The following is a 21,414-nucleotide window of genomic DNA, read 5'->3' on the forward strand; positions in this document are numbered from 1 at the left end:
GTGTCTAGAATATAGAAAAAGACTAGGCGTGGTGGTAAAGGCCTTTAATTGCAGTCCTTGGAAGGCTAAGGCAGGAGGATCACAGGTTCCAGGCCAGCACATGATAACTTATAAGACTGTTTCAAAAATTAAAAAAATAAAAAGGGTTAGAGAGTCACTCAATGATAGTATGCCTCTAGAAGCTTATCAGTGAGACACACACACACACACACACACACACACACACACACACGAGAGAGAGAGAGAGAGAGAGAGAGAGAGAGAGAGAGAGAAAATATGAATATGAATGAATGTGAAAGAAATTGCGTTTGTGCTACTGAGAATTAAACATTGAACCATTGAACCCAGGGGCATTCTACCTCTGAGCTATACCCCCAGCCCTATTTTATTTTATTTTTTGAAACAGGGACTAAGTTGCTGAGGCTGGCTCCAAACCTGTGATCCTCAAATACTGAAATTACAAGCATGTGCCTTTATGCCTGGCTTCAATGAATCATTTAGTAAACTGAAAAAATTTTGGTTTGAGGGATAAAATCCAGGGCTCATCCATGCTAAGCACTTATGCTACCACTGAGCTATACCAGCCCCTTTCCTAGTTTTGATATACATATTTCCCTTTGATGGTCATTTGCTTATTTCAACAATGCTATCATCTCAAAATACTGCTGTCACTCTCCTTCAGAACTGCCTCTAATGCAAAACAAATTAAACTCCTTCTTTTGTCAAAATATATAATGTCCCCTTTTGCAAGGTCTAGGAAATGAAAGCCTTAGTTCCATCCTACACAGGAAAGCCTCTGCAGAGGGAGGTTAAGTGTTTGACTCAAGGATATAAAAGGGGTCAGAGGCCAACATAAATCATCCTGATTTTGTGCCTTGCCCTCCACCCAACCCTGGACTCTGCCAAGCACTTCTCTGAGTTCTTGAAAGGAAATTTCCCATGATTGCCACATTTCACTGAAGTCAGCCCTCTTACCCACAGGACAGCAGGCCAATACCAATCAAACACTCTCCAAGAGCCTCTACATACCTCAAAAGTCAGAAAAAGGACAAGGCAGGCTAATTCACAAGTTCTCCTTGTGAGCTGCACTCTGAATCCATTCTGAATTCACCTGAACAACAAGCTTCATCTCTAGTTCCTGCCCAGGTAGCAGAGTTTCAGATATGATAGCATAGGGTGATTGATAGAGAGAAAGCCCTGTCAGAATAACTATTTCTTTCCTTCTCCTAGAAAGTCCAAATCTCTGAATTAAAAGCAGTGGGCTGCTAGAGAAGCCACATTAAAACAGTGTTTATTTTTCCCAATTCTTTTTTTTTTAATTTTTTTATTGGTGTGATGTCATACATCTTAATGGGATAGAAGATGTTGGAGACATGCATGCACACATTAGCCCTTACCTAATTCCAATTCTAATAGAAATTAATATTCAAGCCTTACCTTGAATTTTAGAATTGAGTTAAAGGCACTATATAACTCTTGTCAATACATTCCAAATTTGATCAAAACCAAACTATCCCCAAACTTCTAATTCTACAAGCATAATCCATAGTCTGTATTCAGATAATGCTACATAGGACTTTTTTTTTTTATCAACTTACACCTCGACCTATAGAAAGGATAAAACGGTAAAGTTCCTTTAGGAATAGAAAGCAGACATAAAGATAAATAACCTCACCTGGCTACATCCATGCATACAGAGGCAGGTTGTTGGTGATACTTATGGTCAAACTAAAACATTCTCCAGCAACTGGAAGAAGCCATGGCCACCTATAATCAATTACATGGATTTCAGACCTTTGTTACTGAGGTCACGGCTCCATTCTAAGACTCATCTGCAAGGCTGTGGCTTCTCACCAGGCACAGGAAAACAAATCCTGATATAAACCGACACAGACCGCAGCTGCTTAAGAGGGATAAAAAGCTTAAAGACTGAGCAGGCATTTGTTTCCTTCTTTCATGAAGTATAAAAGTCTCCACATATTTAATTGGGTCCTAATTCTCCAAAGGACATAGTAGATAGCTTCTCAAAACTGGGAAGTGGCCTAGAAAGACATTTAGATAGTTATTGTGTATGTGTATATACTTATCTGTGCAACACAGTATCAGACACTGAGAACACTCAGGCTCTTGATAGAAAATGCACTCCTCCATCGCAGTGCCACAGCGATGCCCCTCCCCCTGTTTCTTAAACTGGGGGATCTGCAAGCAAGAGAAAGCATACAGTGGTGGCAGCAGCAGAGGAGACCCACAGGGCACGCGAGTATGGAAGTGACTTAGGTGGACACAGCACGCCCAGGGCATCCAGGCCGCCCCCTTGCTTGAGCTGAAGGTCCCTCGGGAGTGCAGGGATCACCCTTAGGGGTTCCTGACGGCCAAGCACCTTTGACTGACAGTGCATTGTCTCCAGGCAGGATGGCAGTAATAGTATCTGCAGCTCACATGAGAAGACATTTAATATTTACATGTTCCATTTTACACTGTCTGAGCTTAGACTTCTGGGCTTCAGTTTAGATATCAGACACAACCCTAACTCTCCAGATGTCTACTTCAGATGGAGCAGATACACACACACACACACACACACACACACACACACACACACACACAGCAGCAGCAGCAGCAGCAGCAGCAATTTTATGCTTCAGCATATTGAAAATCATCAAAACTCAGTGAGGGGCAAGATGCTCAGAGACCAAGCTAACAAATACTTGTGGCCCCACATTCCATACACAGGAATATAGGCAAAGACATCTTTCTATCAGAAACCTCATCTGTGATTTTCAGTACACAACGTTTATTTGTTTTTTATTTTTATGTGGAGCATATTGAAAATGGCATACATTCAGACAGTGCTTGGAATCCTCTCCCTCCCTCCCCCCGCTTCCGCTTCCCTTACAACAATGAGTGTCCAGGTTAACCACACTACATTCATACTTTTACACATATTTGGGTGTAGCTCCTCCATTAATCAACCTCAGCCTTCTTCCTCTCCTATCCTTCCATTCTAGCTTTGCTGAGGTTTCCCCTCCATTATCTGGAGTCCCTCTGGTATCCCCAATGCTCCCTAGTTTGGACGTATTAGAGAAAACATGTGTTCCTTCTCTTCCTGTGCCTAGCTGATCTCACTTAACATTATGTTCTCCAGGTCTTTCCATCTTCTTGAGAATGGCATGATTTTGTTCTTCTTTATAGCTGAGTAGAATTCCATTGCATGAATTTCCCATAATTTTTTTTAAATTTAAATCATTTATTCTCACTGATTACTAATCATAATATAGAGGATAATACAATAGCAAAATATATCATCCTTAGTAAATTAACCATCACTTAGAAAATATTGTTACAAGTAAAATATAGCATTTAGAACTTTAAAAGTACAAATCTTATGAAAAATTTACACATTTTAGAATAAGAACTATAAAAGTCAACGCTGGAGAAAATTCTTTCAAATAATATGTATCTTAAAATACTGTGAAAATATTCTTTATTCTGAAAACAGTATCAGGAAATAATACCTGAATTTTATTTTTTAATTTTTGTGATACTGGGGATGGAACCCAGGGCCTTGCGCTAGGCCAGCGCCCTCCCACTGAGCTATATCCCCAGCCCACTTTCTTTTAAAACTACTAGTTCTAGTTTCTAATTGCTGTTTTGGTAACATCAACAAGAAAACACATTTACAATTTAACACTGCAATTACCTGTCAAATAATTAGGATAGACTAAATGTTGCATATTCCGTAGGCTGAATATGGCATGCTTTTAAAAACACAGGGTTCTTTCATTTAATCTTTTGATAAACTGGATTACACACATAAGTCTTGTGAAAATTTTTGGAAACATTTTTTCTTCTATCCCGGAAAACCATTGTTGCTGTAACCAACTACTGTTTTGTGGCCGTAATGGTTTATACAACTTAATATATCTGAAGGTGTGATGAAGTGGCTCCATCTTTCCACTTGTTGATTCGGTCTGAAATCACAGTTCTGCAGAGCGGACATGTTTTCTCTCTGTTAAACCATAAGGTAATGCACTCTTCGCAAAATATATGCTGGCAGATGAGAAGAATTGGCTTCTGAAATTCAGCTTGACATATTGAACAAATATCATCCACATCTGAACACTGTCTCTTGCTGGCAGCCACTCCATAACTAGGTCGTGTAAAAAATATTCGCAAAACCTGTCTGAAAGCTTTCAGATGTCCAAAAAAGTCCAAAAGTTTTAGTACAAGGTAGAGTAAAGCCAGCAATATCCCAAGACTCCACCTAGTTACGTTGCCAAGCTCCCCGTAGCTTATAAGGTAACGAAACCAAACCGGCATGGGAACAAAAGTCCGGTAATACTGACAATAATTCTTCTAAAAGCATATACCAGTAACCCTTTGACTTAAAAGGCATGATGAAAGAAGGCACCAATAAAACAAGGCATTTTAAGCCCATGAAGAAGAATTTCAGAATGAAGTCTGTAATTTCAACAACCCAGAGTACTTCCCAGAAGCTCAGATGCTCCAAAGTGGGACTTAAGAAAACTAAGCTGTAGTAAAGTGACTGAGAATAAAAGGTATAATATAAAAGAACAGAAGATCCTGCTAAGAATACCAGTAACCAAGCACACTGAATCTTTGAGGACTTCTCTCTTAGAAAAACCTGATTTACAATGCTTTTGTTTGCATACATAAAAGTTGTTAGCAGCCCAATTCCAAGAGAAATGCCTGTTATATGCTGCATAACAAGCTTGACACCCAGAATCAAAATATATGGAAGACTTTTTTGCAACCACTTGAAGAGATACCGGAATTCTGAGAAAGAGCTACCGCCATGTTCTCCAGACTCCGTGGCAGAATCATCAGGCTGCCTGGCTTCACCGTGCGAGTGACTTCGAAAACAACTGTGCATGCATCCGTGAGTACAGCTATGGCCACCTGACCTTGCACTTCTGGAGCTTGGATTATCAGTGTATTCTTTAGGAGTGGAGTTCATCTGGATACGAATGTCTCCAGAATGAAGACAAGAACCTTCTCCTGTCGGCCTTGTGTGGAGGCACTGGGAGGCCGAGGCAGCCTCACCACTGGCAGTTCCTGGAGAACTATGCAGCTGGTTACAGTTGGCTTGCATGGCCCTTGAATACTTTTCCTCTGGTCCAGATTTTTTTTGCTTCAGGGGTCTGTCTCCTCTCATGACCGCGAGCGGACGGCGGCCTCCGCCGCGACGCCAGGAACCGCGGCGCACGCCGCCCCGAGCCGCGCAGCCCCAGCCATCGCGCTCGATGCCGCCCGCAGCTCGGCCGCCGCGCCGCGTGCCTCCCATAATTTTGCAATCCATTCATCTGTTGATGGAGACTTAGGTTGGTTCCATATTTTGGCTATTACGAATTAAGCTGCTATGAACATGGGTATGCATATGTTACTGTAGTTCTCTGATTTCAACCACTTTGGGAAAATATCCAGGAGTGGTATAGGCAGAGTATGTGATGGATCCATTCCCAGTTTTCTAAGGAATCTCCACACTGATCTCCATAGTGGCTGAACTAGTTTGCACTCCCACCAACAGGGTAAAAGAGTTCCTCTTTCCCCCACATCCTCACCAGCATTTGTTGTTATTTGATTTCTTTATGCTTGCCACTCTGATTTGGGTTAGATGGAATCTCAGTGTCACTGTGAAGTTATGAGAGGAGGGCACAGGCTCAACACTCCAACATATAGGCACAGGCAGTGGCTTTCTCAACAAGACCTCCAGATCTCAGGAAATTAAAGCAAGAATTAACAAGTGGGATGGCATCAAACGAAAAAGTTTCTTCTCATCAAATGAAACCATCAAGAACCTAAAGAGAAAGCCTACAGAATAGAAGAAGATCTTTACCAGGCACTTCTCTGATACAGGGCTAATATCCAGAATATACAAAGAGCTCAAAACATTCTACACTAGCAAAACAAACAACCCAATCAAGAAATGGGGAACTGAACTGAATAGACACTTCACAAAAGAAGAGATACAAATGGCCAATAGATACATGAAAAGATGTTCAACATCATTAACTATCAGGGAGATGCAAATCGAAAGTACCCAAATGTAGCATTAACTCTATTAAAGATGTTGAACTTCCTGTGATTTCTATTATTTTACTCAAAATATGCAGGCATAGAGCCCGGTGTGGCGCATGCATGTAATGCCAATACTTGGGAGGCAGAGACAGGAGGATCCTGGTTTGCAGCCAGCCTCAGCTATTTAGTGAGGGCCTCTGCGACTTAGTGAGACCCTGCTTCAAAATAAAGAATAAAAAATAGAAGCCGGGCATGGTGGTGCACACTTGTAATCCCAGTACTTGGGAGGCTGAGAAAAGAGGATCACAGTTCGTGGACACCCTCAGCTACTTAGCAAGGCCCTTGGCAACTCAGTGAGACCCTGTTTCAAAATAAAGAATAAAAATTACAGCTGGGGGTGAAGCTTGGAGGTAGAACGTCCTTGGGTTCCATCCCCAGTACCATTAAAAAAAAAAAAGAAAAGAAAAGAAAAAACTGAGCTGGGGGTATAGCTCAGAAATAGAATATTCCGGGGTTAATCCCTGATAACATAAAAAAATGCATGCATAAAGTTATCCACAGTGAAAGAACTTTTAATGAAAAGATTCTCAAGATCTTAACTTGAGATGTTTCAAAATTATTCTTTGAAAAGGACATACTACTTTTTATTTTTAAAAGAACTGCTATTTACCAAGAACACAATAAGCAAATTTATCAAGGCCTCCAATGTGTGGGGTTTTCTTTCATGATAAACTTTCTATTTTAATAGGACTTGACTGTTGATGAAGAGCTTTCTTGTTTTATTTCATTGAGGCTCCCAACAACCTTATAAGTAAGAATTAGTATTTTCATTTTATAGATAAGAAAATGAATCATTCCAGAAATTTAATGCAGGGGGAAGATTTGGTCTTTGTTCTTGTTTTGGTTTTTTTGTGATATTAGGGACTGGACCCAAGGACTTTCTTACCTCCAAGCTACACCCCACCCCTATTTGATTTTTTATTTTGAAACAGGATCTCACTGCGATGCTGAGGAACTCACTAAGTTGTTGAGCCTGTCCTGGAACCTGCGATCCTTCTGTCTCAGTCTCTCGATTCCTACGATTACAGGTGTGTGCCTGGGGATGTGTTTTTATTTTCTTTTTTTAATTTATTTTTATTGGTGCATTGTAATCATATATCACATTGGAATACAAGACTTGAGAGGATATACAAGCACACATCATCCAATTAGCCCTCATCTACTCCCCATCCCATTCCCTCTTCCTCCCTCGATCCCATGCTTGACTGGTGATTATCTTTGTTTTTGTTTTTAATTTAACCTCTGGTTTCTTATTAAGACCCTGGTTGACTTCAGATTCTGAAGCCACAAACATTTATTAAATATCTACAAGATGCTAAGCCCTGACGGGTGTCTTTCCTCGGATTCCTTTTTATCCAGCAGGAGGAACACAGGGGTCCTGACACTGAGACCACCTCTCTTAATCCAGACTGGCTGAAGCGTAGCTCCTCTGCACAGCACACCACCCTCCTTAAGCTCTCTCTGGTGCGGGGCCACACGCTAAAGAATGAGTAAGAAGGATGAGACCTGGGTTGTGGCACTAAAATATCTGGGTGTGATCTCAGGTTGAAAAGCAATTCTGAGATTTTATGAACAAAGAACTTCAAATCACCTATTCTGTCTGTGGTATATGACTCAGACAGAGAAAAATATCCTTTTCCACAAAAGCTATGGCAACATAAAGTAATGATATCAAACCCCTCTGCTGAGTAAATTACCTTTTTGGAGTGTGCGTGCATGCGTGTGTGTGTGTGTGTGTGTGTGTGTGTGTGTGTGTGTGTGCGTGCGGTGCTGGGGATGGAACCAGGGCCCCCTACATGCAAGGCAAGTACTCTAGTGAGCTATGACCTCACTGAATGAAGATGGAGCTAGAACGACAATTCTGTCCTCTGAATTAACAGCAGTGTCGAGGTTCAGACACTCTACGATTTGGACCTCTCTTCAAGAGGCTCGTCTTTAAACAGCCACAAGCACAACTGACATTGCTCTTCCCCCCTCCACTCCAAAAGTCCTTCCTTCTGCTCCCCTCCTCCATTATGTTTTCTCTTATTAAAACCTAGAATGGGCCTGGGGTGCATCAGTGGTAGAGTACCTATGTAGCATGCATAAGGCCCTGAGTTCAATCCCCAGCACCGCACCAAAAATGAAAGAAAGAAAACTTAGAATGAAAAAACAGAGACTGTCTGTGCTATGTAAGAGCATATTACTTTGAAGTCTGCTCTAATTCCACAAAATGAAATACAGGACTCATATTTTCCAGAAGCACTGCGATGTCAAAACAAATTTAGAGTTCTCTAGGGATTGCAAATGGACCTTGAAGCAAAGGTCTTTCTTTCAGTTAAGCATTATCATTAAGGATATGAGCTGTGTGAATAATATTGATCAAAAACTATTTAATCCATGCTTCTATTATTTCAGACATTGATTACTGAGATGCCCATTTTGTTAGGTGGTCCAATAATCTGTTTGTGTGATTTCAATCTGTTCAAAATGCAATTGCTTTCCTGGACGGTAAAAGCCCAACTAAAGCAGGTCACACCTCCAGATTCTCTGTCACTGATTAAAATTTGGATTAGTTCGGGTGTAATATAATTTGAATTTCTGAAACATATCCTACTTTATTTCTTGAAGTTCAAATATATAATCTATATTCTTCAACAAAAATGGCTTTAAAGAAGCTAAATAAGCAATGTAAAGCTTTATTTTTCTGACTCAAATAATTAGACTTATTCTATGTCACAGAGAACCTTTCCAAAATGTAGATAGGGCTGTAAGATTTTAAACACTTTCTTCAACATTACCACTTTACCATGACATATTGGATCAGAATGGAACTGGACAAGACCAATAGATGCAGCTCTTTTTACCACAATTTAATTCGAAAGACCCAACAATACCTTCAATGATTAATTTCTCTCATAAAGTGCTGAAAAAATTAGAGCCTTCCAATCATTTCTAGTTTCAAATGACAGACGTATATTTCAGGTGACAGGGTTCCGTTTAAATAACAGTAAGGGGTGTTTTCTTGGACCTTCATGTTCAAGGTCAAGAGTCTTCTAAAATGATTCTTCTAGCCAGGCGTGGTGGCGCACGCTTGTAATCCCAGCATCCGGGAGGCTGAGACCGGAGGATCATGGTTCGTGGACAGCCTCAGCTACTTAGTGAGGCCTTCCGCAACTTAGTGAGACACTGTTTCAAAATAAAGAATAAAAAATAGGGCTGGGGGTGTAGCTCGGAGGTCGAATGTCCCTGGGTTCCATCCCCAGACGCTCAAAAAATAAAAAATAAAAAATAATGAAATTATTCTTCTGACCACAAATAAAAGCAATTCATTTCCCATTTCCTTTTCAGTGAAGGTTAAAATATTAAAGTTTAGATCATTAAGTTACTCCAAAGATACTTGATGACCTAAAGTAAACAAACTCAGTTTTTTTTAGAGTGTCTAAATAATTCTTTTTTAAACCAAAAAACAGAAAGTTGGAGCATCTTTATCTTTAATGACTAATTTTGAGATAGAAAAGATTTTAGCATTCCAAAACTGTGGCTTAATTAGAGGGACAAATTCAGTGAGGTTTATACTATATTTAAAAAGAGAAAGAAAAAAAGAAAGAAAAACAACGGAGAAAGAGGTCCACTCCTGGACGACTTCATTCTGGGGTCAGGATCCCAGTTAGGCTTGGAGGAGATCCCAGAATAGAAGGGATTTGCACCCTGTTTTCCAGGTGAAGTGGGGAAGGGGGAGATCCAAGCATAGGAATCAACAGCATGTATTCATTAACAGAAGCCACAGGGATGAATAGGAAGCTCTATTATTCCAGACACCTAAAAAGAAGAGTGTCTCTGAATCACATCTATATTCTAACAACATAAAGAAAGCTAATCCCGCAGGGACCAAGAAATAAGAGAATACAAAGAAGCTATAGAAAAACAAAATCTCAAGAATGATGGAGGATCCACAGTGTCAAATACGACAGGAAGATTAAGGACTGAGAATTGTTCACATTCTGGACATGGAGGCAAAGGAGGACTTTAGCTACTGGGGCGACTGCCGAGTGGCTGGTGGCTGGGGAAAACTTTAAATCATGGTGGGGAGGGAATAAATGAACACAACAAATCACAGCAGCAGATGATTCCTTTAAGACGCCTGACCATAAAAGGGGGACAAAGTCAAAGAAAATTCAAGGGTCCATAGGGAAGATGCAAGCTTCATTTCATCCTGTGTGTCTGAGATTGGAGTGGTCGGTGACCATGTACACTCTGATGAGAAGGATCCACTAGCAGTGAAAGGTAAAAGTTATAGGAAACGGTATGTAAAGCAAGGCACCCAAGAAGATGAGGATGAACGAGGACCAGAACGCAAGTGGAAGAGCTTCAGGAGAAAAACTCTTCTGCTGTAACTTAAGGGAAGAGGAACAAATGAGTTCAAATGGGATATATAGATATATACACACGTGTGTGTGTCAATTATATATATATAACATATATAATATATGTGCAAATGGAAGATATATATGTCAATTATATATATATTCTGTCAATGCTATATATATGCTAATTACCTATATGTCTGCCAATAATACATATATACATATTTGTCAATATTTGTAACACCTCTCTCACTCAGAAAAAAAGCTAATCTGCTTGCTCAAGCATCTCTGACTTGTGCTGATGGAGGTAAGAGGTGGGAGGAAATGACCAACACAAGGTGGGCTAGTTTGTTCTACCCAAAAGGACTGAGAGAGAAAAGATGAGATGAACTAGTATGGCCACAGTGGGGTGGACAGAGGAAGGAATGAACTGATAGCTGCCAGGAAGGACTGGAGATTATATATATATATTATATATTTTTATATATTTTATATATATATATATATATATATATATATATATATTTTTTTTTTTTTTTTTGGTGGTACTGGGGTTCCTGGAAGCCCTTCTACCTCCGGGCTACACTCCCAGACCTATTTTTACACTTTTATTTGGAAACAGGGTTTCCTAAGCCAGCGAGCGCAGCTGGCTTTGAACCTGAGTGATCCTCCTGTCTCTGCCTCCCAAGCGCGGGGATTACAAGCATGCACCACCATGCCTGACCATATATATTTTTTTTAAAGCTGGGTCTTGGCTGACTCCTCGAGAAACTTTCAGTAGTGAGTGTCCTCTATTGCCTTCCAAGGCTCCTGGAGTCAGATATGACTTGCATTGAGTTGAACTGTGGTCAAGGTAGTTGCTTTTATTTGGGTGATCCTGGAAATCAATCTGGTGGCAGGAAGAGGAAATCTTACAAGGGAAGAAGTGAGGCTGTCAGCTGATGGTTAGGGGAGAGGTAATCTGGTGAAGGATTTGAGACAAGGAAGAAAATCTTCAAGTAGGCACTGGGAAGAGTCAGAGGCATTACTAGGAAAACAGTAAGGCTTGCAGAGTCATACTGACAACTGGATCCTCTGAGGGTGGGGAAGATAAAATGACCACTGCATCAATCTGGACCATAGTGTGGTTTTCTCTAGCAGTACTTAGCAACCTGGTTAGAGGCAGAAAATATAACATTGGATGGTATTTGACCTAGTAGATACCAAGGGCAGACACAGGTCTATTCTGTTCATTTCTAAGTGTTCAATACTGTAAAGCTGGGCACATATGAATCACTCACGAAATTGTACGGAATGAATGAATGAATGAATGAGCTGACAGTATTGGCAAAGGTGGTTGAAAAGATAGCTATGGTGTCTAGACTGAGGAGCAAAGGACATGAAGGTAGGGGACCTGAGGACAAAGGGTTCTAAGTGATGACACAGGCGTACTCCGTCACATGAGAGGCATCACAGATTCAAAAATTACTTCCTTGACTTTTAAGCACCCCCTGGTGGCTGTTGGTACAATATTCTTTCTATATAGCTTAGGCATTTCTCTTCAATGCCCAGAGCTCCCTCAATTTCCCTTCAGGCAATCTCTTTCTCACCAGCTCTTTTTACCTGCTATTTCTTGTCTTTCTTTTAACTACTACCCCAACTGTCTTAGGTACCTACCTCTCCCCACCCTCTTCTCTCAACCTCATTCCCTTTCCTTTTCCAGTTTGTGAGAATAACCCTAGTCATGGCAGGTATTGATAAAGGTAGACTCTACAAAGTCGGAGTAGACTTACCCTGAAACAAGGGTAAGGAAATGCTTATATTTTAAATTAAAGAAGTCACAGTCTCTTACAGTCAGAGAAGATGAACACGAATTTTAAAAGTCACATGCTAAACCATCTGGTAATGTACCTGCAATTCCCCCAAGCACTAGCATTCAGAATATTTTCTATCCTGATGGCTATCAGTTGTATTTTAATTATTAACACTAAATGTATTTAAGCTATTAATTTTTTATTGAAAATGTATGTGACGTTTCTGGGTTGAGTAGCCTTTAGAAACGTGACTGATAACATCATTCTCATGAAGGCCTTTCGAATGTACTTTTAGACCACAACCTATCTGCCAGTTGGAGGTTTGGAATAATTTTGCTTTTTGTTTGGATTTCCTTAAAAGAATCACAATAAGCTATTTAAAGAATAATAGTTGCTAAACCTTCTGACAAATCATAATGAATGGTTAACGTTCTGAAGGGTCAGCCAGTCATCTTTTGGCTCCCATTTCCTCTTTAAAACCAAGCTATTTTGAGAATTTCCATTCCTCATACTCTTTTTCTTCCCAACCCTGACACTATTTGTATCCCTCCAGTGGCATTTTTTTTAACTCAGGAAAACTTAAATAAGTTCCCCGATTGCAGAAGAGCCTTATTATTTGATGATTGTGGGTCTTGTCTGGGAAAAACTCCAAACATAGATTTGCCATTTTAAGCAATTCCTTTGAATTCTCACTCTATTGTCAGCAACAGCCCTATATTATTGGTTTATTATTGATTTTTTTCCTCTCTCGTTATATAAGTTAACTAGAGCACTCCAATTTCTTCGTCTCTCTTCTTATATTTTTCTTGGTTTATAAGTCTCTAAAAGATGGTATTGTTTTAGTTTTTTGAGTTTTAAAGAACACACACATACACACACACACACACACACACACACACACACACACACACACACACACACCATACCTTGTCATTGTCAGAAGCCCATCTTCTTGTCCCTCTGCAACATGGCTCTTTCTCATTTATGCTCTTCTTTCTTCTTTGCCTATTTTAATTCAACCCATGGGTACATTCTGTGATCTTCTTCTCTAAGACATACTTCCTACTTGTCCTTTGCTCCTCGTTCCCACTGGCACATCCATCTCAGGTCACATTCTCATCAAAGGTACCGCTACACCAGCTTTCCTGCACCCTTCCTCATTTATCCCCCCTAACACCCCACACTCCACTACAAGCTCCATCCATATGGTGAATTACACCACTCCCATTTTGGGAGGGCAGGAAAATACCTCCTAGCACCCAGGCATATCTTCTCTTTCAATTCTCATAGGCCTTCAAGATGAGTGTTACTTTCTTCATTTCACAAGTGAGAATATTGTCTCTTCCAGAAGTCAAATATTTTATCCCAAATTCCCTAATTTGCAAGTGTTCATGTCACTAGCCCTCAAATCTGAAGAACGTGTTCTGGGTTGCAACAGAAAAATACAATGTTTGAATAACAAGGATTCGATAGTTAATCTCTTTAGGGTCAAGAACCCATACCAAGGCCAACGGTTTTTAAGAGTGGGGATTTACAGGAAGTATAAATCTACAAGTATGGGTTCTCGAAGAGTTTTAATCTAGTTGTTTAGCATATGCATCTGGAACATGCCTCCTGGCACATGGTAAGTACTACGTAGATCCTTGCTCCAGCAGGGGCGAGGGAATGGAACGTGAGCCCTCCTGCTCTCTTTGGAGCTTGCTGCTAACGCATCATTTAGTCACAGAAAATGTTCTCTCTGACACTTCCATCTGATCCAGGCCCAAAGAACATCAGAGTGACACACTGTTAGGAAAAAGGCATTGAGATTGCTGGGCTGCTTTCCAATTCACAGGACAATTTATTTTTTCCTAACTACGAGATAATTATTGCTGAATATTATTATTGGATTTTTCCATATATCCTTTGGTCAGGACAGTGACTGACTTTGGATGTCCTGCCGGCTCGCCTCATTCCCCAACTTTGCCTTTGGTTTGCATTCTTATGAGTATTCAAACTTCCCATTGCCTGATCGATACCTCATTTGGCTATTGCTGCTGTCGACTGCACACTTTGACAAAGACTCCTTGGAATAGGGCTATTTTTTTTTTCACTTGCAGTGGGCTCATTTAAAACAAGTTCTTGCTACGTTCATCATTTTGGCAAACAAGGACAAGTTCAAGGAAATTAGAGGCCAAACTTGACAGAGCACCGGGTGCAGCTGCTGGCCCAGCTGTGCAATGATTCTCCACTGGTCCATTACCTCCAAAACTCAACTATTCAGCACAGCTTCCCTAGTCCAGCACTCCTGTCGGTCTAATATATTTGGCAACAGCCATTATTTCAAAAATGAATGCTCATGTGTATTTATAGCAAATCACATGCTGCCTTCTCTATCAACAATTAAAGAGATTAGGATGCAGCAGACATATTCCTCTAATTAGGACAAGATGGAAGACGTAGTATATAGAATGCTGCAGTTTGGTCAAGGTTTATTTTTTTCCTAAGGAGACTGCCGCACTGCATGTCATCAGTCAAACGCCGGGCTCTCTAGGGCCACCCTCCTCCCCGGGTGACACTCACTCCTGTGTCTGTCCCATGGACTTTTCAGGCAGGGGATTCTGTTTCCAACTGGCACTTCAAGTTTCCCCTCTGTCCCTCCCCGCGGTCACACGATAGGTTCAATGGGCTGTTTTAAGGTTTGTTTTGGAACAGCATGTGGACAGCATCATGTGTCCATTAATTTCACTCAGTTATACCCATCCCCTGGAGCCTCGGTGTGTACTATATGCTTATACTTAGTCTCTCCTTTGAACAAAAGCTTGATCTCAGTGTCTGGGCCATAAATTCCATCTTGCCTCGCTCCGGCCCATGCATTATTTAAGCAATCTTCTCAGTGAGCCGGCATGAGAATTGCCCTCCGAGTAACAATCAGCAGGCGCTTTAAGCTCTGTTCTAACGGGAAATGTAGGGTATGTGAAAAAAGAGTTCCACCCATTCAGAGTCTCGATAATGAAATATGATAATCTAATTTGGTAAAAATAAACTGTGAAATCAGAGATTTGAGGCAAAAACTTTAAAGATGCAATTCAGACTAGCAATCAATGCTCATTCAGTTTCTGCACCATCTCAGCTTTCTCCCCGTGCAGATGCTTAAGTGATGCTAAATTAAATAATTGACAAATTTTTAAAACTGCTGGAAATTACCATCTGTACTTAATTTTGGAATATAAAAAGGTCCATAGAAAACACCCTTTATGATTATTTTGTCTAATAACAGAAATGAAACAATACAAACATCCCAGTCATAAAATATAATGCGTTTCGAGCAGTCTGGCTTACATATTCAAACACAGTTTTCAAAACAAAAGACCACAGGAGGAGTGCAATGCTGGGTTACAAGTACATTAAACAACAACAAAAAAAAGACTAGCAAAATAAATGAGTTTTAAACTTAAAATCTATCCTTTCTGAGTCCCACTTCCCTGCAAAAAAAAAAAAATATATAAATAAATCTCACCCACAGGTTTCTTATAGAGAGCACTGACAACCACCACTTTCTCACATTTCTCTCGTGGATAAACACGGGGCTCAACTGTCCTGTGCTAAGAACTTTATTAGGTTGGCATTACATGTATACAAAACAGAGTCTACTACTGTAAATAAACATGCCTGAGGCTTCTGTGAACACACAAGAAACAGCTCCCTGGATGTGAACACACTGAGAAAGACATGGACAAAACAAGCTGAAACTTACTCCAGACACTTCTCCCAGGTCCAACACGGCAGTAGCCCTAAGGGTACATTCTAGTGTTTTTTTAAATCCATGATCTGCTCTTCTCACTGATGGGACTACTCAGGCACATGGTCAAGTTGCAATCAGCTTCTCCCTTAGTGATGTATGAGAGCTGGACTGATTTATCTTGTCTTTCTGCAGCATATTAGCACTAATGTTTCTGCGTATGCATCCTACCTTTCTTTAGCCGTAGCCCCGGCTTTATCATTGGCAATCTAAATTAAAGAGCCAGTGAACAGAGCAGGGTTGTTGTCTCCCACCCCTCCCTGTTTTCCATGAAACAATTGCCAGGCAGTCATTCCCGGACAAGGATTCCACTGTTTATTCTATCGAGCCTCCCCTTCAATATCCAATTGAGACTGGAAGTCAGAGTGGCAAAGGGATAGGTCCAGTGAGACTGTCTCAGTTCAAAGGTATATTTACGATTTATGCTCTACAACAGTATGTGGCCTCAGGAAATACTAGAGAGAGCTGTCATCTACTGGTTTTTCAGCCTAGAATTCAGAATTGACAGTATTCACGAAAACAGCAACTTGATACTCCACTCACTAGCCTGGGTGCTGTTTACCTTTAATGATTCTTTTTTTTTTCCTCCCCCCCCCAAATAGCTTCTTTTTCCACCAGTATTTGTTGTGCATATGCATGCTTAGATGGTTGTTTTAATGAAGAATTCGAATGCTATGATTTTGCAAGTTGCATACAAGGAGCATAAAATCCCATAAAATTTTTGGGAAAATCTATCACACAGATCATTATTAACCTTACTGTAACCTGCTGTCAACAAACAGCAGGGGATGCAAGAGCTAACGGCTGTGTTTAATTCGTGAGCTGTCAATTCCTCTAAGACACATTGAAAAAAAATTTTCTTGGTCTCCACAAATGTTTGAGAAGGAGAAACAGATCAGAGTACATTTTCACATGAAAGTTTTTGAGCTTTTGAAAATGCTGCTGCCTTAGTAGAGTCTTTTTTAACTCAGACTTATAATAGCTACCAAACTAATATTAGATTTGTCTTCCTGTTTTAAGCAACAGGATTTTATGGATAATAAAGTATAAAAGTTTCTCTATCATTGTGTATTTATAAGAGAAAAGATGATTTTTTACAATTTTCAACATTTTATTACACTTTTAATTTTGCTTTTTGAAATCAGCAAATTGTTACAAATCTACTTCCCTGTAGGCATAAAATATAGACTCACCATTTTAATAGCTTTCTAAATATTCAATTCCCTAGTCTTTGATACTTTCATTGCTACAATTGTTATTATAAAAGTAAAGTCTTTCTTATCAGAAATGCAAAATATTCACATTTCCAGAAAAGGACAATTTTAATACTTTCTTCCCTCCAAAACAACAACAAAAAATGTCAATCTCAAACTGACTGTTTCTCAACTCTTTTCAAAATTTCAGTTAGCAAAAATATAACTTGGGTGGGCTGCTTAAAGACTATTCAGTTATTAGTCCTTCTAAATTCTGTCCCTGGAAACTTTATAAAAATACATATTACTTTCTCAGTAGAACTTGGCTATACTGAACTGTACACAACCAAAGAAATTATTTTAAAATTTTAAATCTGGGCTTGTCACTTGATTACTTAAAACTCTGCATAACTTCCCATTACTCTTAGGATGTAAGTCAAAATCTTTATCATGGCCTTCAATGACTCACTTTTATTTCACTTAGAAGCTAAGCCCACCTTCCCAGAACTGCCTGGCTGGGACTCAGAGCCATGGATCAATCGGGTATTGATCCCTGCTCTTTACAGGCCAATCCCTTGAGTGTGGTATCTGAGCATACCATACTCTGGGATGCCAGGAGAATTTCAAAAGCAAACCTAAAGGCCTTCAGTTTGAAAGTAACATGCAAAGCCAGGTGTGCAGTGGTTCCTGCCTGTAATGCCAGCTAGTCCAGAGGCTGAGTCAGAAAGATTGCCCATTCCAGGCCAGTCTGGACAACCTAGTGAGACTCTACCTCAAAAAGTAAAAAAGGTTAGGGATTTAGCTCAGTAGTAAAATGCACTCCTGGGTTTGATCCCCAGAACCACACACACAAAAAAAGTAACATACATGACCAAGATTTTACTACTCTACAAATCACTTATGAAAAAGCCAGACTCTAAAAATAAAAAAAATGAAGATGAAATCAAGGGAGAAGAGGAAGAAGATTAAACTCATCATTGTATGAATGTTCATTCAAACTGGATTAAGCATGAGGGGAAAAAAAGGAAACCATAAAGAAGGAACAGAAACTCTGGAGGAAATATCACTCAAGCTGCTCCCAATGTTGCACTTTCAATGTCAATGGCTCCTATCAGCTAAGTTACATTTTTTTTTTTTTTTTTTTTTTGCGGTACTGGGGATGGAACCCAGGGGCATTCTACCTCTGAGCTACACCCCCAACCCTCTTTTTTATTTCTTATTTTTAAACAGGGTCTCACTGAATTCCACAGGGCCTCCCTAAGTAGTAGCCGAGGCTGTCCACGAACCATGATCCTCCCGTCTCAGTCTCCCAAATGCTGGGATTACAAGAATGTGCCACCATGCCTGGCTGCTAAGTTACATTTTTAAAAGTCAACTAATTTCTCCCATACGTAGTTTTAAGTTTCTTCAGCAAATCACTCATATACATTATTGTATTACTCATGATATTACTTTTCTCAAAAAGTTGTCTTTAATGACTAAGTGAACTATAGGATAAACTTCACCAATTTCTAAGTAAGGTGGCCCAAGAAGGCCAACATTGCAGGACCTTGAAAAGAGGGGATTTTACAAAACGAAACATCTACTCTGCAGTTAAAGAGAGCAGCGTGATCCTTTCTGTACAACTTCTATAAAAACTTGGATACAAAATAATGTAAAAACTAAAAAATTTGACATATCCCTTCAATAATGAGACCTTGGGATGAGTTCAGTGCATAAGGAACTGCCACCACAAGGCCTGGAGTATTTCCTATGTCTTCCATTCCCTTAAAATCTATACCATAAAGGCTTCTCCTTAGAAGAAATCCTAAGACTCTGGTTTGTGTTTAAACCACAGCTCTGCCACATACCCACGGTATGACTTTTAAACTTACTGCCCTGTGTGTGTGTAAAAGAGACAGACAGACAGACAGACAGACAGACAGACAGACAGACAGACACACACACAGGGGGGAGGAGGCAAGGAAGAAGGGAGAGGGAGGGAGAGAATCACTAACAGAATTAGTCTTTGGTCTTGAAAGCAACTCATATCAGACCAACTCCTTCATAAATAACACTGACAAATTCTGGATACAATATTAAAACAACAAGCAAACTATCCAAGGCACTGGAGAGTAACCAAGAGCAGAGGAAGCCAAAGGGGACTGACACTTAGATAAATGACTCCTGATGAATTATCCAATTTTTATGGCTTTTCATCTACAGGCAGGCCTCAGTCAGTTTCAAGGGGGTGGCCACACTCAGACAGAAATCTGAAGTCTTACTGGCTGAGGAATTAAGAGTTCAGGGAGATGATAGGAGATAGAAAACGAGGGAGGAAATCCTTAAGAGGGGACAGCCACAATTTCAGTACATAAGACTTGATAAAATCTTTTTTTTTTTTTTTTTTTTTTTTTTTTGCGGGTCTGGGGATGGAACCAGGGGCATTCAACCTCCGAGCTACACCCCCTGCCCTATTTTTTATTCTTTATTTTGAAACCAGGTCTCACTGAGTTGCAGAGGGCCTCACTAAGTAGCTGAGGCTGTCCGCGAACCGCGATCCTCCGGTCTCAGCCTCCCGAATGCTGGGATTACAAGCGTGCGCCACCACGCCTGGCTCCCTGATAAAATCTTTGATCCCAGTACTTTGTATATGTGAAACAGACTCCAAGCAACTCAGCTAAAAGAATTGAACAGAGATTTCAACTATTTGTTTCAGGGAAAACAAAACTGGAATTTGGATTCTGCTGAAATTAACTGCCTGCAAAACCAGAAAATCAATACAAAAAGTACATGATGGATTTTATAATCTCTATAATGTATCATTCACAATGTCCAAAGTACATTTCAAAATTACCGATATGCAAAAAACCAGTAAAACATAACCCTTCCTCAAATGAAAAATTACCCATAGAGACCAATGCTTTACACAAAGAGTATAAAGCAGCTATTATAACCAAGATTTAGGACATAAAAGGAATCTCAACAGAAAAGTAAAAAATATAAAAATAAAAATTCTAGAACTAAAAAATACAATATTTGAAGCCGAGAGTGGTAGCATATGCTTGTAATCCCAGTGCTTGGGAGACTGAGACAGAAGGATCACAGCTTCATGGCCAGCCTCTGCAATTTACTGAGGCCTTCTACAACTCAGTGAGAGCCTATTTCAAAATAAAAGAATAAAACAGGGCTGGGGCTGTCACTCAAAGGTAGAATGCTCCTGGGTTTTTATCTCCAGTAACACACACACACACACACACACACACACACACACACACACACACAGTATTTAAAAAAAATCATCAGATAGTCCCAGCAACAAATTAGAAATTAGAAAAATAATAATAAAGATGAAAGCTGCCAGGGATCTGAAAGAAGTAGTTAGCTGACAGCATCAACTGCCGTGCCTTTAGGATCTACTGGGAATGAATCAAAGCTACGTTCCTCAAATTTACCAATGACTGAGCTGGCAAGGATATGAGCACTTGGTCAATTCTGCCCAACCTAAAACTTGTCCACTGGCAATCTTTCCACCAATATCTTCCATGAGGTAGGCAGAGACTTTCAGAACTAGTGCAGTCTGAGGCTCCCTCTTCCTATCTCCCTTCCTTGGGCTGCTCTTTTCAAGGGTGTCAGACTCGTGCTCTTTCTTCTCTTTATCTTTTGTTGGTATTGTACCAAATCAATTTCTTACACTTATACCTCCATTTTGGTATCCACTTCCTACAGAGCCAAACTAAAGAATTTTAAAAAATATTTAATTAATCAAAAATAAGTTAACAAAATAAAATAAAGGTACAAAAAAGCAGATGGGTAAATAAAAATCAAATAGCTAGATAGTAAACTTAAATCCAATCATCTAAAGAATCACATTAAGTATAAATGAACTAAATTGTCTAATTAAAAATAGAAACTTTCAGGAAATAAATGAATAAAATTTATTCAGGAAATGAATTTCATTCAGGAAATCAATTTCAGGAAATGAATAAAAAACAAAAGTTGGCTATATGTTATCTATTTAAATACAAACAAGCAGAGAGTCTGAAAATAAAAGCTTGGAGAATATATGCCAGGAAAAAGGAAAGCTCCAGTAGCTACGCTAATATCATGTGATTAGATTTAAAGGAAACAAATACTATTAGACAAAAAGAAAGATATGTTTTGATAAAGGGACAATTTATCTGAAAGAACTTAAACTGGTAAAATTAATGAAGAAATATGTC

General features: G+C 39.7%; 1 protein-coding gene and 1 pseudogene across 12 annotated transcripts in view; both read right to left on the reverse strand.

Annotated features, from left to right (window-relative positions):
• Positions 1 to 21,414, reverse strand: part of RAPGEF4 (Rap guanine nucleotide exchange factor 4) — a gene marked incomplete at both ends in the record, with an annotated part of 342,537 nt that overhangs the window by 199,540 nt on the left and 121,583 nt on the right. The window lies entirely within an intron of this gene.
• Positions 3,916 to 5,189, reverse strand: LOC308279777 (E3 ubiquitin-protein ligase RNFT1-like; annotated as a pseudogene). Its single transcript has one exon. The product of its transcript is annotated as an E3 ubiquitin-protein ligase RNFT1-like (transcript).

The sequence above is a fragment of the Muscardinus avellanarius genome, assembly GCF_963383645.1.
Source record: "Muscardinus avellanarius genome assembly, chromosome: 2".
NCBI classification, from domain to species: Eukaryota; Metazoa; Chordata; class Mammalia; order Rodentia; family Gliridae; genus Muscardinus; species Muscardinus avellanarius.